This window comes from Canis lupus, chromosome 29, assembly GCF_048164855.1.
Source record: "Canis lupus baileyi chromosome 29, mCanLup2.hap1, whole genome shotgun sequence".
NCBI lineage: Eukaryota > Metazoa > Chordata > Mammalia > Carnivora > Canidae > Canis > Canis lupus.
Window position 1 is genome coordinate 18,428,903 of NC_132866.1, and position 19,739 is coordinate 18,448,641.

The following is a 19,739-nucleotide window of genomic DNA, read 5'->3' on the forward strand; positions in this document are numbered from 1 at the left end:
TGACTACTTCAGAAAATGTGTTAAAGCTGAAATTTCAGAGAAAATGAACACCTGTCATTTCTTCAGTCATTCATTCTTCTCTTCAGCCCCCACTCCAAGTGCTTTTTATTCCTATCACTCCACTAAAATGTCTCAAAGTCAACCATTTTCTACATGGTGACAAAATCAATAGGCACATCACTGATCTTATCTATCTTGACCTCTCAACAGCGTTACACAGAGTGGGACCCCTCCTCTACCTTCTTGAAACTTGTCCTTGCCTGGTTTCAGGAACACCACTTTTATCTGTTTTCTCTTATTTTCAACAGCCACCCCTCAGTCTAGTTTGCTGGCTACACAGAGTCTTTGCTGGCTTCCAGACTTCCAAGTGAGTGGTGCCCACGGGCTTGCTATGGCTATCAACTGTATTTTTCCCCACTCTCTAGTAGATCTCAAATTTTCTCATAGCTTTAAATACCATATGTGTTGTTGACACTCAAAATTCTGTCTCCAATCCAGACATCTCCCTGGGAGCTCTAGCCTTACAGACACATGAGTCAATTCTTTTCTCTATTTAATATGTGCAAATAGAATTTTGTTGTCTCCCCATCAAATTTATTACACTGCTTGCCCCATATGGCCTTACCATCTCACTACATGACACTGGCGTCATGAACTTGCTTATGCCCAAATCAGGAATTTTGCCTTCATTTATTTCCTTTATTCATTCCTTCCATTTATGTAATATGATTATTGATATGCTTATTTTATTTTATTTTTTAAAATATTTTATTTATTAATATGACAGAGAGAGAGCTTGTGTGTGCGCAAGCAAGGGGAGGGGTAGGTAGAGGGAGAGGAAGAAGCAGATTCCCCACTGAGCAAGGAGCCTGAGGTGGGGCTCTATCCCAGGACCCTGGAATCATGACCTTAGCCAAAGGCAGAGGCTTAACCATTGAGCCACCCAGGTGCCCCGATATGCTTAGTGAGTTTTTGTTTTAAATTTTATTTAAATTCAATTAATTAACATATAGTGTATTATTGGTTTCATAGTTAGAGGTCAGTGATCCATCAGTCTTATATAATACCCAGTCCTCATTACATCACCCAGTTACCCCATCTCCCCCACTGCCCTTTTCCTCCAGCAACCCTCAGTTTGTTTCCTGTAGTTAAGAGTCTCTTATGGTTTGTCTCCCTCTCTAATTTTGTCTTGTTTATTTTTTCCTCTCCTCACCTATGATCCTCTGTTTTGTTTCTTAAATTCCACATGTGAGATCTTATAATTGTCTTTCTCTGATTGACTTATTTCACTTAGCATATCTTCTAGTTCCATCCATGTCATTGCAAATGGCAAGATTTAATTTTTTGATAGCTGAGTAGTAGTCCATTGTATGTGTATGTATGTATGTATGTATGTATGTATCTATCTATCTATCTATCTATACACTATATCGTCTTTATCCATTCATCTGTCAATGGACATATGGGCTCTTTCCATAGTTTGGCTATTGTGGACTTTGCTTCTATAGATTGGGGTACAGTTGACTTCAATATGCTTAGTTTTAAATCTACTATCTCACTTTTTGCTATTTGTCCCATTCAGTGTTTTTCCCCTTTTTCCTCATTTTTTTTAACTTACTTTGAATCAATTGAGTATTTCTTAATGATTCTATTTCTTTTTTTTTATTGGAGTTCAATTTGCCAACATATAGCATATCACCCAGTGCTCATCCTATCAAGTGCCCCCCTATCAAGTGCCCATCACCCCACCCCCCCACCCACCTCCCCTTCCACTACCCCTTGTTCATTTCCCAGAGTTAGGTAACTCTCATGTTTTGTCACCCTCACTGATATTTTCATTCATTTTCTCTCCTTTCCCCTTTATTCCCTTTCACTACTTTTTATATTCCCCATATGAGTGAAACCATATAATGTTTGTCCTTCTCCAATTGACTTACTTCACTCACCATAATACCCTCCAGAATTGATTTTTCTTCTTGTTATGGGTCATATTTCTTGCTTCCTTTCTTGCATAGCATGCTAGGTAGAGTGAGTTTTATGTTATTGGATGCTGGACATTTTTGTATTCCTATCAATATTCTTGTACTTTGTTCTGGGATGTGTTTAATTTACATGGAAAGTTTGATCCTTTTCAGGTTTCCTTTTAAGGTTTGCTAGTAAAACCAGAAATAAAGGTTGTTTCCATAGCTAATTCATCCTGAACACTGAGGCAAAATCCTAATGAGTATCCCCCTTCCCCTCACTGTTTGAAATTTTTTTAAAAGATTTATTTATTTATGATAGACATAGAGAGAGAGAGAGGCAGAGACACAGGAGGAGGGAGAAGCAGGCCTCATGCCAGGAGCCTGACGTGGGACTTGATCCCGGGACTCCAGGATCCCGCCCTGGGCCAAAGGCAGGCGCTAAACTGCTGAGCCACTCAGGGATCCCCTGAGCCACTCAGGGATCCCCCCCGTCGCTGTTTGAATCATGTGTTTATCAGTTTGGCTTGTGAGAACAAGCACTATTCCCAGCTCCCTGGAAACTTCAGTTATTATTTCCTCTAAACTTTTCATATGGTCCTTTTCTTCTCATTGGGTAATTTCTTCACATGATCTGATTAGTATTTAGGTACAGACTCTAGGGGTATTTCATGCATATCTCTTGTATTTTTTCTTGTGTATGTAGCTCTCTCATCTCTAATAACACTTCCCTGTGATTTCTAGCTGGCTTGCCCTCTCTGGACTCTCAGCTTTGTCTTCCCGACTCTCAGAGTCTGCCAGACTTCACCTGGGCTCCCTGCTCTGTGTTGCAACTTGGACATTCTCTTCTTTGAAGGCAATAAGCCAAGGTACTGATAAGTTTAATTAATTTGTAGTATTAGCCAAGGCACTGATAAGTTTACTTAATTTGAACAATATTTGTAATTGCCTGATATCAAGTATCTTAGAAATATTTGTTTTATAAACTTTATCTAATTAAAAAAAATTTAGTGGCATCTGGGTGGCTCAGTTGGGTAAGCATCTGACTTCAACTCGGGTCATATCCCAGAATCCCAGGATCAAGCCCTGCATTGCTTTGGGTTCCCTGCTCAGCTGGAAGTCGGCTTCTTCCTCTGCCCCTCACCCTGCTTATGCTCTCACTCTCGCTTTCTCCATCTTTCAAATAAATAAATAAAACCTATTAAAAATTAGACAGAAAGGTAAATCTGGTCCCTCTTACTCTATCTGGGCCAGAAATGAAAGTCTCTTGATTCTCACCTTGTTTTTTAATGGGTCTGGGCATTGTATGCACATTTTTATAGAAATCATTTGAGGTTTATGATTTTGTTACTTTCCTCTGGAAGGGATTTCCATTTACCTCCTCTAGGCATCTGAGGCAGTGGCAATCTGAGATCACCTTAATCAAACTTCAGTTGCTGTGATGATTTGTTGCTGGATGTCGGTTCCTATGATGGCTCATCTAATTGTTGTTGAGTTGTAATCCCAGAGTGCTGCCTTTTGGGGTCACAGTCCCATGGCAGATTTGTTTACTAGCTTCCCAGTCCTATCAAAGGATCTTCTGAAGGACCTATGGACCTTTCATTTCGACTCTTGGTACCCACTGTTACCGTATTTGCAGTAAGTTTCTCATAGATAGTGGAAGAGCGGTGTTGAATTTTTAATCCACTTGCTAACCTCTGTATTTTAATCAGAGTGTTTAAATAATTTTCCGTTAAGTTGTGTATTAATATATCCTAGGGCTTAGGTCTGCCAGGTTATTATTTGTTTGCTTTATTTTTCATTCCCATGTTTACCTATTCTTACCTTCCTTCGGCTATTTAAATATCTTTTAGGATTCCATTTTGATTTATTTATACTGTTATAGAGTATATTGCTTTGTATAATTGTCTTAGTTGTTACTCTAGGTATTGCAATATGTGTGTGTATGCACACACACACACACACACACATACACACACACACCCCTTATCACTGACTCCTGGAATCCATGTTCTACACATTTCAAATAATGTGTAGAAATCTCAGTTATATATAAATTCACTTACTCACCACACTTTTTAGGAAATTTTTAGCCTTTAGTTCCCAAATGTTTTGTAGTTTCAATCTTGTTCTGCTCTAATGAATGTTGGATTTATGTTATTGTCTCACAGATCCCTAAGGTATGTTTTATATTTTTTGCAGTCTCTTTTCCCTTTGCTGATCAACCTGGATGATTTCTATTGTCCTATTGCATTACTTTGCTAAAGCTGCCACATGATGGGTGGGTTAAAATTTACTGTACAAATTTACTGTCTCACTGTTTGGGAGGCTAGAAGTCTGAAATCAATGTGTTGATAGAGTTGATTCCTTCTGAAGGCTATGAGAAAAACTGTTTCCAGGCCTCTCACTTCTTGACTTGTAGATGGCTGTCTTCATGTTCACATGACATTCTCCCTGTATGCATATCTGTGTCCAATTTTCCCCTTCTTTATGAGGATATCTTTTTAATAATTTTAATTTTTTAAATAATATTAACTTGATTCTAATTACCTCATTTTAACTTGATTACCTCTGTGAAGTTTATCTCCCAGTAACATCACATTTTGAGGTCCTGGAGATTAGGACTTCAACATATGAATTTGGAAGGCACACAATACAATTCAACCTATGATATTATCTTTAAGTTCATGGATTTCTTCCCTCTATCATAGTCTTTCTTCTATTGATCCTTCCAATGAATTTTTAAAATTTCAGTCATTGTGTTTTTCAGTTACGTGATTTCTACTCAGTATTTTTTATACCTAACTACTTTGATGAGATTTTTCTATTCTTTTATTCACATCAAAAGAATTTATTCTTACCTGTTAAATCATATTTATGCTGCCTGCTTTAAAATGGCTGTCAGATAATTCTAACATCTGATTCATCATGGTGGTGGCATATGTTAGTTGTCTTTTCTCATTTATGTTGTGATTTTTCCAGTTGTTGACATGACAAGTGATATTCTATTGTATCCTGTACATTATGTTAAAAGATTTTATCCCCTATTTAAATCTATTTTTGACTGGGTTTTACCTTGTTTAGATTGAGCATACAAGTTGTAGCCTACTTTTGTAGCCCAAGTCGGGCTCCCTGCTCAGTGGGGAGTCTGCTTCTCTCTTTCTTTCTTTCTGCCACTTCCCCTTTATGGAAATAAAGTCTTTAAAAATAGTATATTAGTCAGGATTCTCCAAAGACACAGATTCAATAGGAGAAATGTATAGGTATAGATAGAGATACAGATAAATGGATTCAGGAACCAAAGGAGTCAATGGTATAAATCTCAGTCGAATAGCAGAAGATGAGATGCTCCAGCTCCAGCAGTGAAGTTGACATGTAAAATTAACTATCATAAATGGAGAAGAACAGGGAGGAGAGTCATTTATGTTATCTTATCCAGATCAGAAATCATATATTTATTCAAAAATATACTTTCTGTGATTTATATGGATTTAGGGTGGTGGGTGAAAACACACATGCTCAATATTCTATCTTCTACACCACATTCTTAAATTGGAGATTGAGACTTGAGATCTTTTTCTAATGAATTTTTTCCACACTGGAGTTGCTTGAAAATAACTATTTGTATATTTGCATGATGTTTTAATGGATATTTGTTGCTGTTATGTGGTATAAATGGAGGAGCCTCTGTGAGCATCCAGTTGTGAACTATTGAGAATTTGAAGTGTGGAATAATATAATTAATGAAAGAATTTTATAAAGTAAAGGGATTAAGGATTCCCTAAGAATGAATAAGATTATGTTATGTATTCTTTGGGGTGTTTCTTTGTCTATTAATAGTTCCAGTTAACTATATTTACTGCTTCACCAGTAAGAGTGTAAACTCCTATTTCTTTCTCTTCTCTAGGTATAAAATATATTACTCATTAAAATGTAGGAATTTTTCTTTATTAGCCAATATTGGTGACAAGGCTATTTCTTGTTCAGAGATGTTTAATTTTACTAAACCAAATGGAACTATCAATAAATTCCTGTTCACAATAAACAATGTAAAAAAATTTAAATCATTCCTTGAGCCCTAATTACATATAAAATATCTTACCTGACAGCAGCTAACACAAATGGCTCCTGCATTTAATTTTAATATCCTGGGATTGCCTCATCTGTCATTGTTTGGAAGCTGATCAGGGAAAAAAGAATTTCAAAGGTTGTTATTAAAATCACTTATGAGTTTCTGAGATAAATGGTTACATGGGTATCATTTGGAAAAGCAGCATGCCACTTTTAAGTGGTAAACTTTAATTAACAGAAATAAAATTTTATATAAATCAATTAATAAGTGTGTGCATGCCTTTTGTGTGCCTTGCATTCTTACAGTCTATGGGAATGCTCATAAGGCAAAATATGTTCCGTTCCTCACAGCCTGAATTTGGAGATAAAATCCAGGGGGCCCTGGGTGGCTCAGTCAGTTAAGCCTTCAACTCTTGATTTCAGCTCAGGTCATGATGTCAGGGTCCTAAGATGGAACCCTGGGCTCTGCACTCAGCAGGGAGTCTACTGGAGACTCTCTCCCTGTGCCCCTCGCCCCCTCTGTACTCGCTCATACTCTCCCCTCTCTCTCAAATAATAAATAAATAAGCATTTTTAAAAATGAGTCCAGGAAAGGAAATGCCAAGTAAGTACTGGCTGGAATAGTTATGAGAGGCTTTTAAGACTAGGAGACATGTGAGCTGGGATTTGAAAGAAGATGAGTCTTGAAATGATATAAGGGAGACAAGAAACACCCTAAGGGAGAAATGACAGGCTAGACTCAGAGGTAAGGAGGAATTTGATCAATGTTTTCTAAATAAAAAAGACCAGGGTACTCAGGGAATGGGTGAAGATTTGGGGAAGGTAGATATGAATGGATCATCAGGATGAGTCAAGTGGGGAAACTCTTGATATCTTAAAAGAAAAAAGATCATGTTTATCAGTTGAGTATATGAGTTCCTTAGGGACAAGAATTGACTTTCTGGTTTTGTATTCCAAGAATCTGGCCCTCAAAACTTTTGCTGAAAGAATTAATAAAGAATAATGGAGAATCTAAGCTTAGTCATTTCTTCACCTCATGGATAGAACATTCATGGTTCTTCTCCCCTCCTTCTCTTCATCCTTTTTCTTTACCATACGTTCTATTTCCTGCTACCTTGAGCCCAGCCCTCCCCAGCCTTTGTACTGAATGTGCAAAGCTACTTTTAAGTGAGACAAGTTCTTTGATGTTAGGATTTTGAGTCAAAAGTTCTACAATTCTAATATGCGCTTCTACTTTTCTTCTTTATGACTCATTTCCATGACAATTTTCACTTTATCTCATTGTTTTACTAAAAATCCTTGCTCTGAAACCTGGTTCTGAAATATTTTTTTAATTATAAGATTTTCACTTAGAGTTTTAGGTTCACAGTAAAAATAGAGAGGAAAATGCAGAGTTCCCAAATATCCCCCTCCACAAACACACTCAAAGCTTACCCCACCATCAACAACCCACACCTGGGTAGTACATTTGTTGCAACTGATGAACAGATATTTGCACATCATAATCACCAGAAGTCCGTAGTTTACATTAAAATTCACTCTTTGTGTTGTATATTCTCTGTGTTTTGACAAATAAATAATGGCAAGTATCCATAATTATGGTATAAAACAGAATAGTTTTATTGCACTATAAGCCCATTGTGCTTGACCTATTCATTCCTCTCTCCTCCTAAATGCCTGGCAATCACTGATCTTTTTATTCTCTCTATAGCTCTGCCTTTTCCCAAATGCCATAAAATTGGAATCATATAGCGTATAGCCTTCTCAGATTGGTTTCCTTCACGTAGTCATATGCATTTAAGTTTCCTCTGCATCTTTAATGGCTTGATAGATCACTTGTTTTTAGCACTGAATAAGATCCCATTATCTGGATGTATCACAGTTTATTTATCCATTCACCTATTCAAAGACATCTTGGTTACCTCCACGTTTGGCAATTATGAATAAAGCTGCTATAAACATCTGTGTGAAAATTTTTGTGTGGACAAGATTTCAGCTTCTTCAGGTAAATACCAAGGAGTGGGGTTGCTGAGTTGTAAGATAAAGTTGTTTAGTTTTGCAAGAAACTGCCCAACTGTCTTCTTAAGTAGCTATACCATTTTGCATTCCCATTGGCAATAAATAAACAAAAGATTCCTTTTCATCAAAATACTTTGGTATTTAAAAAATCTGAGGGAGAAAGGGAAAGCTCCTTTCTCATAAATAAATAAGTAAATAAATAAATAAGTAACCTATGGAAAACTAACTAACAGTTCCCTGATGTTGGAGATAAGGCATGATTTATCTTTCTGATCCTGAATGTGCAAAGCTACTTTTAAGTGATACAAGTTCTTTGATGTTAGGATTTTGAGTCAAAAGTTCTACAATTCTAATATGCGCTTCTACTTTTCTTCTTTATGACTCATTTCCTATCTTGGTAGGCCAGATACCTAATGGTTGTTTGGTGAAGTTTACCTGTTTGAATTCTTCCATTCCCTTTGCAGAATTTTTTTTCCTTAGGTGTTACTGCCACAAGAATTTATTGGCACAACTTTCAGTGCTAGTATGTCTTGTCATAGAATAGCTGTGTTTTTTGTTTTGTTTTGTTAGCTAAATTACCTCCTTGCTAGTTCTAACTATCTAAAGAAGTAGTCAATTCATTCAGTTTAGTCATCTCCCAATTAAATTAATTATTTGGAATTTGTGTGGACAACACATTTATTAGAAGGTACACCTAGATCCAGCTATAGACAGGACCCTGAGTTCAAAGGAGTATGGATGTCCCTCCTAGTTCTATGTTGAATTATAATAGCATAATGCTGTGGAATATGTAAGCCATTACTGTACCATTATTACTATCCATCATTTTTTGGAAGTAAAGCTGGTAATTTAGTTTTAATTTGAAATAATTGCTTTCAGCAAGTTTATTTTATACCTAGCCACATAGGATTAGCTTTTTCATCTTCTGTTGCCATAGGAGCAAATAGATTAATACAATTGTCTGGGCATAGTGCAAATAATTTCTTTGATATATTGTTTTTCATTTGAGAAAAGAAAACTTGTCAATTTGAAGTACTAGAATTCTCTCACCAACTTTAAATATTATAATTTTGACACCACATAATCCATCTATCATTATTTTTAGAGATATTTGGAAATTTTAACTTGATTCATTAGCATATAGTCAGAACTGTGCATAGAACATTTGTGTTTTATTTTCTTTCTCATGAATCTTATTGTAATCAGATGACTGCTCTGTGTGATGTCGATTTTTCAGTACTATATGGGCACAAAAGAAAGGACTCTTTTCAACAAAATCACAGGGAATCTTCAACATACTGGCAAAGCTTTTTAAATTAACTTAGTTGTATAAATAAACCCTTCTCTAAGTTTGACGAAAAAATTCAAGATAAAGGTTTTGAAGGGCTATTTCTACACATGCTCATAGAATGATGAGAGTTCCAGAATCTAGTTCCTGCTTTGTGAATTTTTTAATCAAGTCAAATAGCCCAGGCTTGGAAGCAAGAGCAACTGATCAAGGTTGTGAAAATTCTCAGGAAATCTTGATTTCTCTTCAAAGGCATCAAATAGGGGGAGAGGAATGAGAGCAAAGTTAGGGCTATTTTTAATATTATTTAAAAATTAAATGGACTTTCTTATAATACATCTGCAAGACCAGAAACCATATATGGATCAAGAGTGCAGAATCAGAGGTCACACTGCCTGAATTTGCATCTCAGGTTCACCCCCCTGTTAGCTGTGGAATTTGGACAAGTTGCTTAGCCTCTCCAAGTCTCAGTTGCCTCTTTTAGAAAGTGGGCTATTTCCTAGAGCCATAGAAGGATTAAATGAAAATGAAAAACACAGAAAGTATTTACCATAGTATCTGATCTATAGTAAGTATTCAACCAACATTCATGATTACTAGTATTCTTTTAACAAACTGTCACATCTGTGTGTTCTTCACTGAAATTCCATCAGCTTTGTGTGATAACACTGTTTATCTCATTCCGATCAGAAGCTGTGACTAGCAATTAAAGATGACTTTAATTAAACTGGGATAATTAATTCATGTCTTAAAAAGTGCTGTGTGTTTGATAAGATGTGTCAAAACAAAATTTTTAAAAATAAAAATGACAGAAGCAGAATGAGAAGAAAAGGGGATTCTTGGTGAGACATTCAACGATTTCTAGGGTGGAGACTGTGCATGGGACAGGGTATAAAAAAACAGGGAGGTGTAGGAGCAGGAGGAATGGAACAGTCATCTCCATCATGGCCTCATTACCTTCCATGCTCCCCCTCAGGCTCTGCCCTTCAGCCACATTGACCTTCTTTCAGTTCTTCTAACACATTATCTTCCTCCACTTTGAGCTTTTTCACTTGCTCTTTCCTTTGTCTGGAACATTCTCTCTACTCCTATTCATCAAACTAATCCTTCTATCCTTTTGGTATTGATTAAAGCATCACTGCCTTCCAGAAATCCTGCTGATGTCCTGAACTAGGCCAGGGCCCACTGCTAAATCCTGCTGTAGCACTGAGTGCTTGCTCTGCCACGGATGGGTATTGTTGTATCCACTTATTCACCACTTAACGTTTACCTTCCTTGCTCAATTGTAAGCTCCATGAGAACAGAGGTTGCTTATGATAGCCCATTTATCTGGCAGAAGGCCTAACACATAGGTGGTACTCAATAATTACAGGTTGGCTCATTGATGGGGAAAGATAAACTCCAGGTCCTTCCATATTCTTCTCCATCCACCTGTCTCCATCCCTCTTGGTGGCAACCATGCTCAGAACAACGCTCATGTCCCATAGGCTAGAGAACAAAGGGCAGTGCCTACTCAACAAATATCATGGATAGTATTTTCCCTATTAGTCTCCTCCACACTTTTCTCTCCTACTCATACCACCAGCCTATCAAAGGCCTCCAGATTACCCATTTGTGGTGCTGAGGATCTCCCCCCATTGGGTTCCAATAGCACTGGAAACTATCATGGAGAGCAGATACTCAGAACTCTGAGGTCAGAGCAGTAACCAGGGACTTAGAAAGTCTCTAAGGACATTCATTCATTTAGCAGTAATTGAAAAATGATAATAGTTTGCACCTATGGAGTGCTTATCTTGAGTCATGTCAGTTAATCATCACTATGACCTTATGACATAGGTACCATCAATACTCCCTCCTACAAAAAAGAAAACTGAGGAAAAGGGCAGCTAAGCAACTTTACCAAAGTCACAAATATAGCAAGTTATAGGTCAGGATTTGAATTTGAGTTTTTATCCATGATGCAATTTTGAAGGTTTTTAGTTATTTATTTGAGACAGAGAAAGAAGCACAAGCAGGGGGGAGGAGTTGGGGGCGGGGAGAAGCAGTCAGCCTGCTGAGCAGGGAGCCCAATGTAGGGCTCAATCCCAGGACCCTGAGATCTTGACCTGAGCTGAAGGCAGATGCTTAACCAACTGAGCCACCCAGGCACCCAATCATGATGCGATTTTGCATCTCATGGGGCTTATTACACGTAACTATGTGCCAAGCATGAGATGCTGAGGACCCCAAAACAACCAATTCTTAGGCGCTGGTCTTGGGTGTTTGAAGTTGGCTGAGGGGATTCAGGTGCTGAATCTTAATGGGTGCTATGCTAAAAACTGGGCTAGTGGGATGTATTACATGATGAGATGTACAGCAAGCCACCAGGAGAGTTCATGTCCTGCTACTTGGGAGGAAATCACTTGGTGGACATTTTAATCCAATTTGCACCTGCATAGCCACAGGCATTCAAATGAGGGCTTGTGGCAGATAGGCAATTTCTGTTCTGGAGACACAGGAGGCAAGTTAATCCTCAGAACCCTGGGGTTTTTTCCTTTGGCCCATGGCCAACTTCTTCTTGGACATGGATATTTTCTTGCACTTAAAAGGGAAAAAGATGGACTTCAGTTTTGGAAGCATATGGTGTAATTTTAAGTTATTAGACCGTTAGTAATGTTCAGGGGAACATTTCCAAAATGTTCCTCCAAGCTTCTGATTTAAAAAAAAACAAAAACAAAAACAAAAAACAAAACAAAAAAAACACTATTCTATTAAACTGCTTAGTGTTTTCTACCTAAAAAGTGGCTAGTTTGTAAATTTTGTGTTTTAACATCTTCACAGACTCTAATAAGGGGAGTATTTATTACCCTTGTTTTGCTAAATATATTTGGTGCTGTCCTTTTCTATTCCTTGTTTTGGATTCGAGAAAGGTTTCTATATAACTCTGTAGTATATTTTGGTGATGCTAGCAGAACCACTGTAGCTCTTTTGTCTCCAATTTGGACTCAATAAACACATATATATGGGTTAATGCATATCCATGATAACTACAGATTTTATAATTTAGAAATTAAAAACAAAGTGATTCATTGTTGGTTGACCAAACAACATGGAATAATGAGTACAGTGTGACACGATATGTATTTGAGCTCTTGATTTTCTCTAGTTACTTTAAAAAAATTTATAGAGTATTTGCTACATACCAAGCACTGGGCTAAGCTCTGGAAATATAAAGTGCTCAAGACAACATGGTTTTTGCCTTTTATGGAACTTGCATTTCATGGTATAGGAAAGAGGAACTAAAGAAGATCAAACTGGCTGCGTGTAATATAAAGTTTGGGGAGCGGCAAAGATGAAGTTATAGTGGAAGTCTGGATGCTTTCAGGCTATGATAAAGATTTTGGCTTCTGTTCTGTGTGCAGTTAGGAAGAAGCTGTCAGTAAAATGGATTGTTCCAATTCAGACTGCTGGCTGTGAGTAACAGTAATCCACATGAAGTAGCTTAAGTAAAGTGGGTTTATTATCAGGCAAAAGGGTGTCTTGTAGAAATACAAAGTTGAAAAACAAAGGACAGCCAGCCCTATAGAAACTGAAAATGTGGAGCAGCAAGAAAGCCATTACTACTGAGGCTGTTCCTTTTCATGCTTTCTCTATTTTCTTGCTTCTCACTTATCTTATTGTTTTTACAATCATCCTTCCTCTATCTATCCCTATTACATCTGTCCAATTCAGGTGTGACAAGTCCCAAGTCCAGGTGACCTTTCAGTTCAGTCACTCAGAGCTCAGTGTCTTGGTTTCCCAATTTTAACTTCCCTAGGGTGAAAAATAATAGGCATCAGCTGATCTACCTCTTGGGTGGAGTCCTTCATACAAGGCTTTGTCACAGGGGTTGTAATAGGCTTCCTAAGTCAGCTGTCCATCCTTGACCTAGACAGCTAGGGCTGGGAGGATGATGTCACATAGCTTTTGTCCCTCAATAGTTGGGGAAAATAAAATGTGAAAAGTTATCTTATTAGTAAATGTTGTAGATATATAAAAACTTTGCCTTGTCAACTCCACGTAGTTTAAATAAAGCTAACATGAGATAAGGCTTTTAGAAAGTTTTCTGTAAACTGTGAAGGTCTGGTAGAGGTTAGTAATTGTTTTTGCCCACTGTTCAACTGTTCTGAGTAACGTATCAGTATATACACAAGAAAATGTGTTAAGGTACACAAAAAGTCTAGGGAGTAATTTAGAGATAAAATTATTACAATTATTTACTAGTCATGTCTCCTAAGACCAGCTTCTTGATGATCCTGAATACAGGTGGTTAAAATGATAATTAACTCTCCAAATTCTAGCTGAAACTAATTTTCAACAGTGTATTATGATTCTTTCAAAGCCTTGTAAAATTATTGGGGGCAATAAGAGGGGAAACATCTAAAATGTGATTTAGTGACTGGAATATACCCTTACAAAAGGGAGGACAAGAAGTTGATATTGTTAAAGGGATGGAAGTACTTTTTCTTTTGCTCATGAAAGAGCAATAAGTAGATGGTGGTAGCTACTATTCTGACAAGGAAAGCTGTTCTAGGGATTGAACTACCTGTTCAGTGTGAGACATAACCAGAACACATCCTTTATAAGGACATTTCAAAGATTTGTTTTTCAATGACCTCATCAAAGCAGAGAAATTGGGAGCAGAATTGGTCTAACACAAAGCTGCCTGGATGTTAAGAGTTGGTCTTGAGCACAAGCCACAGTTGGATAGGTACTCTTTGTTGGGTTTGTTTTGTTCATGTGTTTAACTTACACCTTCTTAAGTTCCTAGCATGATGTTAGAGAAGAAACCATTTGCAGGAAAACTAGGCCCAAATCCCTGTGGCCTCTTATCTATGGGACTTTGTTCAAGTGACTAAACATCAGTCTGGTCAATTTTTCTTGTAGGAAGTTAAGCAAGCCTTTTCCTATTGTGATGGAATTTTGGCTAAGATTCAGAAGATGGAAAACAAAGGATATGAAATACTCATGCATATTTAAAAATGGAGCCCATGTCATGTAAATAGAATTTGCTAAGGGATGATTTTTAAAAATCATAGTCCATCAATTACTTTAAGTATATTTAAGAGGCCATGCAAGGGAAACAGAATTTCATTGGAATAAAAGGGAAATGGAAGAGTGTGCTTCCCAAGTTTCAAGCCCACCACTTATGGAAAGGAATATACTGCCAAGCAGGTGTTTAATTGCTCACCCCACCTAGAAGTTGTGCAGGCAAAGCCTCAGTTCTGCTAAGAAACTAGTGTCAAATGTGAGGAGAGTCTTCATCAGACATGAGTACCTCCTGCAAGTCTCCTTGGTGACATTTTCCCTGATCATTTGACATTGTAATTCCCTTTCAATGATTCCCATCTTCCTCTTTGCTTCACTTTCCTCCATGACATCAATCATAGTCTAATTTATCAATAATTTATTAGTTTTTTAGTGAACTGTCTGCCTCGCTACTCTAGAACGTAAAGTCCACGAGGATGGGGGTCCTTGTTTTGTTCATTGCTGTAATCTGAGTACCTTGACTAGTGTTTAGCAAGTGGTAGGAGCTCAATAAATTCTTGAAGTGAATTAAATTGTGAGGACCCACAGAGGAGTTTGGGGGAGGCAGTGTAGTCAACTCTCTCAAGAGGAAAAGTTGGCTTGAGAGGCAATCAGGATGAGGGAGGAAGGTAGAACCAGCCCCAGGGGGCACCAAGATAAGTATGTGGGTCAAGAGTATATAGAAGGTGGTAACTGGCTCAGGTCATCACAGAAAGGGGCCCACCAAGAGGACAGTTTGAGAGGAAAGCATGTGGTCAGAGCAAGGCCCAAGGAGGAGTAGTCTGTGACCAGGAGAAAGTATTAGTGACCAATACCAGGAAATAGAACATGGAGTGGGTTAAAAAGGAGGAATCTCTGAACCAGCATTGGGCACCTGCCACAATCAGTGGGCCCCAAAGCCAGATTAAAACTATACCAATTAGATGACATATTTCCTGCTCCTCCTTGTCCTCTCCCTGCTCCAAGGCTGGAAGAGAGGGAGCCAATCAATGACCAGCAAAGAAGAGTAGAAGAGAAGGCAGGGGTACAGCAAGACCACTGAGCTCACTGCCACTACCCCCTGTAGGTTTCTAAGCTTGACTCCAAAGCAAGTTCAGGGCACAGACTTTAAATCTATAAGAGAATAAAAGCTTGATATTATAAAATGCTGGACTTGTAAAAAGTCTCCCCCAAATGAAACTCATTACATGTGAAAGTGACAAGAGAAAATGGGGAATCCACTTAAGATTTTATGTGAGGTTTAATTCTAAGTGGCAGATTTAAAGGACCATGATGAGGGAACAACATTTCTCCCTATTGGTACCCTACTGAGTCAATACTTCCAATAAGCCTAGTATATGTCAAATAAGTGAGGTAAGTGTGTGACTTGTCCACATCCATAGTAGACCCTCGATACAATGTCTGTAGTTGGCAGTGATGCCATTCCATGCAGCCTTCAGAAATCATCCCCAACTGGGCTTCCAATCTCTGCCACATTTTCCCAGTTTGCCTATTTCTGTATTCACTTGTCTCTTCCATGGAAATTTCTCTGACATCTCCATTAATTCCAAATCTTTCAAAGTAGAGACTATACCTCTCCCAAGTAAAGACTATAGATTTATCTTCTTTCATAGTCTTGCAATTTCTAGTGATAATAGATGATTTTTCAAGATAGCCAAAATTATTGAGAACTTATTAAAATACTAGATGCCCTTCTTAGCACTTTGCACATAATATTTCATTTAATCCTCACCATGACCCCGAGAGGTAATTATAGACTATGAAAACGAATCTATAGAACTTGCCTGAAATCATCCAGCTGGTGTCAGACGTGATGTTGAGCACAGGGCTAAAAGCAAGCAAGAGGAGCTAGCTGGGGCTGGCCCACATCCTGATAGGGGAGTCACACACACTGTGGTAACATGCATCCATCCTCAACTGCAGGTCTTATCCCAATGTTCTTTTTTGTTGTGAAATCAGGAGGGTTAATGCAGTTCTTTTCACTGCGTTTCTCGCATGGAAAGTATATTTTGTAATCTCATCACATGCCTACAAGATGAAAACCAGCCTTCTTGCTTCAGCAGGTAAAATCAATGCATCAAATAAAAAGCTTTGAGCCTCAATTACTGAATGCAATGGTCCAAACAGAAACTCTGGTTGTCCAGGCAAAAATATTAACAAGAATCCCTTTGTCTGTTTCTAATTAAGCATATCTCCGGATCCTCTGCCTTATTCATCCCACTTGGATGAGTACATGATGAATCAGCAGACAAAATCAGTTGCTTTTGTTTTGTCTTTCAACCCTCCTTGGTCTTATATTCCCAAAGGCATACCATGGCCCTGGGACTGATGGCTACCAGGTTGCTAACTCATAAAAGTGAACAGATCGGGTAAACACAGGGTTTGATAGAGGTCTGTACAGGGCTTGATAGAGGTCTATACACCTCATATATTATGTTGTACATACCCTTCTTTCAAAGTCCTCACCACTGCATCTTCCCAATTAGTGCCATGTGAATTAATAGGTGCTACTCAAGTGTGTAAACTCTCACCGAGAATGAGAAAGTACTTCTAGAGAAATATTTCCATGGCTTTTACTAGGGTGGTATAATTTTCTTGCTTAGAGTGCTGCAAGAAGAGGACTTCCATGATGGTTTGGCCAGCGGTGCATATGTGGAATTTTTATTAGCTCTGCATGTGTAAGTGATTTCCTGGAACACAGGTGCTCTAATACATATACAAGGCGTATCCTGAGGAAGAATAAAAAAAAAAATTCAGAAGTTTGTTTGCTTATTTATGGATCTGTGAACATTATTGGAGAGATGCTAGATCATACTCTGATTTGAAAATGCCAGATAGTGGGGCCTCTATCTTTCGGAATCCTTCCTTTAGGCCAGTGCATGGAGATTAGATTTGATTTCATGAATTGCTGCTGCTCATCCTTTCCTGCCTAAAATCAGAGTACTCATAAGGTGGCAGAAAAAATCCTGGCAATATATATCCAAAGTTTTGGCTGCAAAATGGGGATGAGATGGTACAGCCTTCATTTCATCTTGGCTTTTGCACAGACTGCCATGGTGATTAAGAAGAGAAAACTGCTAATCCTCTGGAAATAACCTCTGCTATGTTTCCTATCCCCCAGGCAATTGTGTTCAGAACACAAGTACATTTCAGGGAAAGCACATGAGGAGTTGTTCTGTGGATTTCGGGAAGCATCATGTCCTAACCACTTTGAAAGTTGCTTTTGGATCTATTTGTTCTGAATATTTCATGGTTATATATATTTCATTAATTTATACTGCCTTTCTGGCACAATTCTTAATGTATTCATGATATTTATTCTGTTAGGTAACTCATGGTCAATGATCTCTGTGGCCGACTCAAGGCAAGCTCGAGGGCCATGTTGAATTTGGCTAATAATGAGAGCTTCTGTTTGCTGAGCCCCCTGTTCCATGAGACATGGAGCTAGGCCCTTAAGTATGTTACATCTGTTCTCTGGCACAGCCAGGCCCAGTAGGTATGATTATCCACAATTTACTGAGTAAGAACAATGACTCAAATTGTGCAAATTGCTTTAGCAAAGTCATCCACAAGTGAACAAGCAGAGCTAGGGTTTCATTTGAGTCTCGTTGGAGAGTTATCACCAGTTAAGCCCCAGAAAGGTTTCTGACTCTCTACGTCCCACGTCTCACATTTTTCATAGTACAAAATGAAAAATAATACCTGGGCTATTTGTTTTCCTGGAACAACATGGAAAACAATGGGAATATATGAAAAATTGCTTTGTAAACTCTATGATACCATAGATATGCCATAGATATGAGAGGAGTGACCATAATGGAAGTATAAGAGGCACACACATAATCTCCAAGCAGGGTAGGTTCTGGAATCTTTATGACTGACCAGAACAAGCAGACCAACAGGGCAGCTAAACATTATGTCACCTTCCATATATAGAGTCTTGCCCATATTCTGGCTTAAAACAAATGTTTTTCCTTTACTCTGTCATGCATAGCACAGGGAACAAAAATTTTAGAGCTAATGCTGCCAGTTGTATTGGTGACCTTCTGACTGATTTTTCCCACAGCTCACTCCTTCCATATTTATAGAGGTCTTTTGATATTCCACTTGTGCAAATGGACCAACTCCCCCTTTACTTTTTATGACAAAAGGTAAAATTAACTGAAAGTATTATCCATATCCACACTGAAGGTAAGGAACAGTTTAACCCCTGCCAAGCCCCCTCCCTCTCAAAATGTTATAAGCAGCTAGTGATTTTTGGAATATGATCATTCAGAAAACCACTGTTACTGCCCATCCCCCACTCCACCAGAATCCATAAAACATGAGCCGGCTGCATAATCTCCTGCTTAACTCTATCATTTCTCTAATCACATTTCTCTTTAACACATTCATCAGGACACTGAGCAGAGCTCCGGGTATTTCTTTGGCCTTTGATTTGCACATTAAACTTTCCAGCTTTTGAATTTTTGAAATAAATGGTAATGTTGATGCGAGGGGAAGGATTGAGGAGGAGGAACTAGCATGGCTTCACACAGATGCCCCTTGTTGGATTTCTGTGTTTGTTTGCTGTGGTCTGTACCCCCTTCGAACTTGTAACTGGTGGCCCCAAGCACTGTTGATGCGAACGTAGTGCAGGTATGGTATGTGGTGTATTTAAGAGCAGCTATTGACTCCTGGGAGAAAAGGAGATTCATCACTCAACCATTTCTTCCCCCTATGTGTCCTGCTACCCCTAGTCTATGTTGACTTCTGGTATTGCCATGACAATGGCAAATGCCATTTTTTCTCAAGAAAAAATAAATGTGGGGCACCTGGGTGGCTCAGTCAATCATCCAATTCTTTATTTAAACTCAGGTCATAGGGATCCCTGGGTGGTGCAGCAGTTTGGCGCCTGCCTTTGGCCCAGGGCGCAATCCTGGAGACCCGGGATCGAATCCCACGTCGGGCTCCCGGTGCATAGGGCCTGCTTCTCCCTCTGCCTGTGTCTCTGCCCCTCTCTCTCTCTCTCTCTGTGTGTGTGACTATCATAAATAAATAAAAATTAAAAAAAAAAAAAGAAAAAAAAAACTCAGGTCATAATCTCAGGGTCTTGAAATCAAGCCCCAAGTCAGGCTGCATGCTAGACTTAGGTTTCTCTCTCTCTCTCTCCCTCTGCCTGCATCCCCACCGTGCTCACTTGCTCTCTATCTCAAAAAAAAAAAAAAAAAAAAAAGAAGCTAAATGCATAATGAAAAGGAAGATGTAATTATAATGCAGAAGAAATTTTAGAATTGTAATGTTGGAAAAATTTATGCCAGTAAATTTGAAAATTAACATGAAATGGACAATTTCCTAAAAGAAATTAATTACCA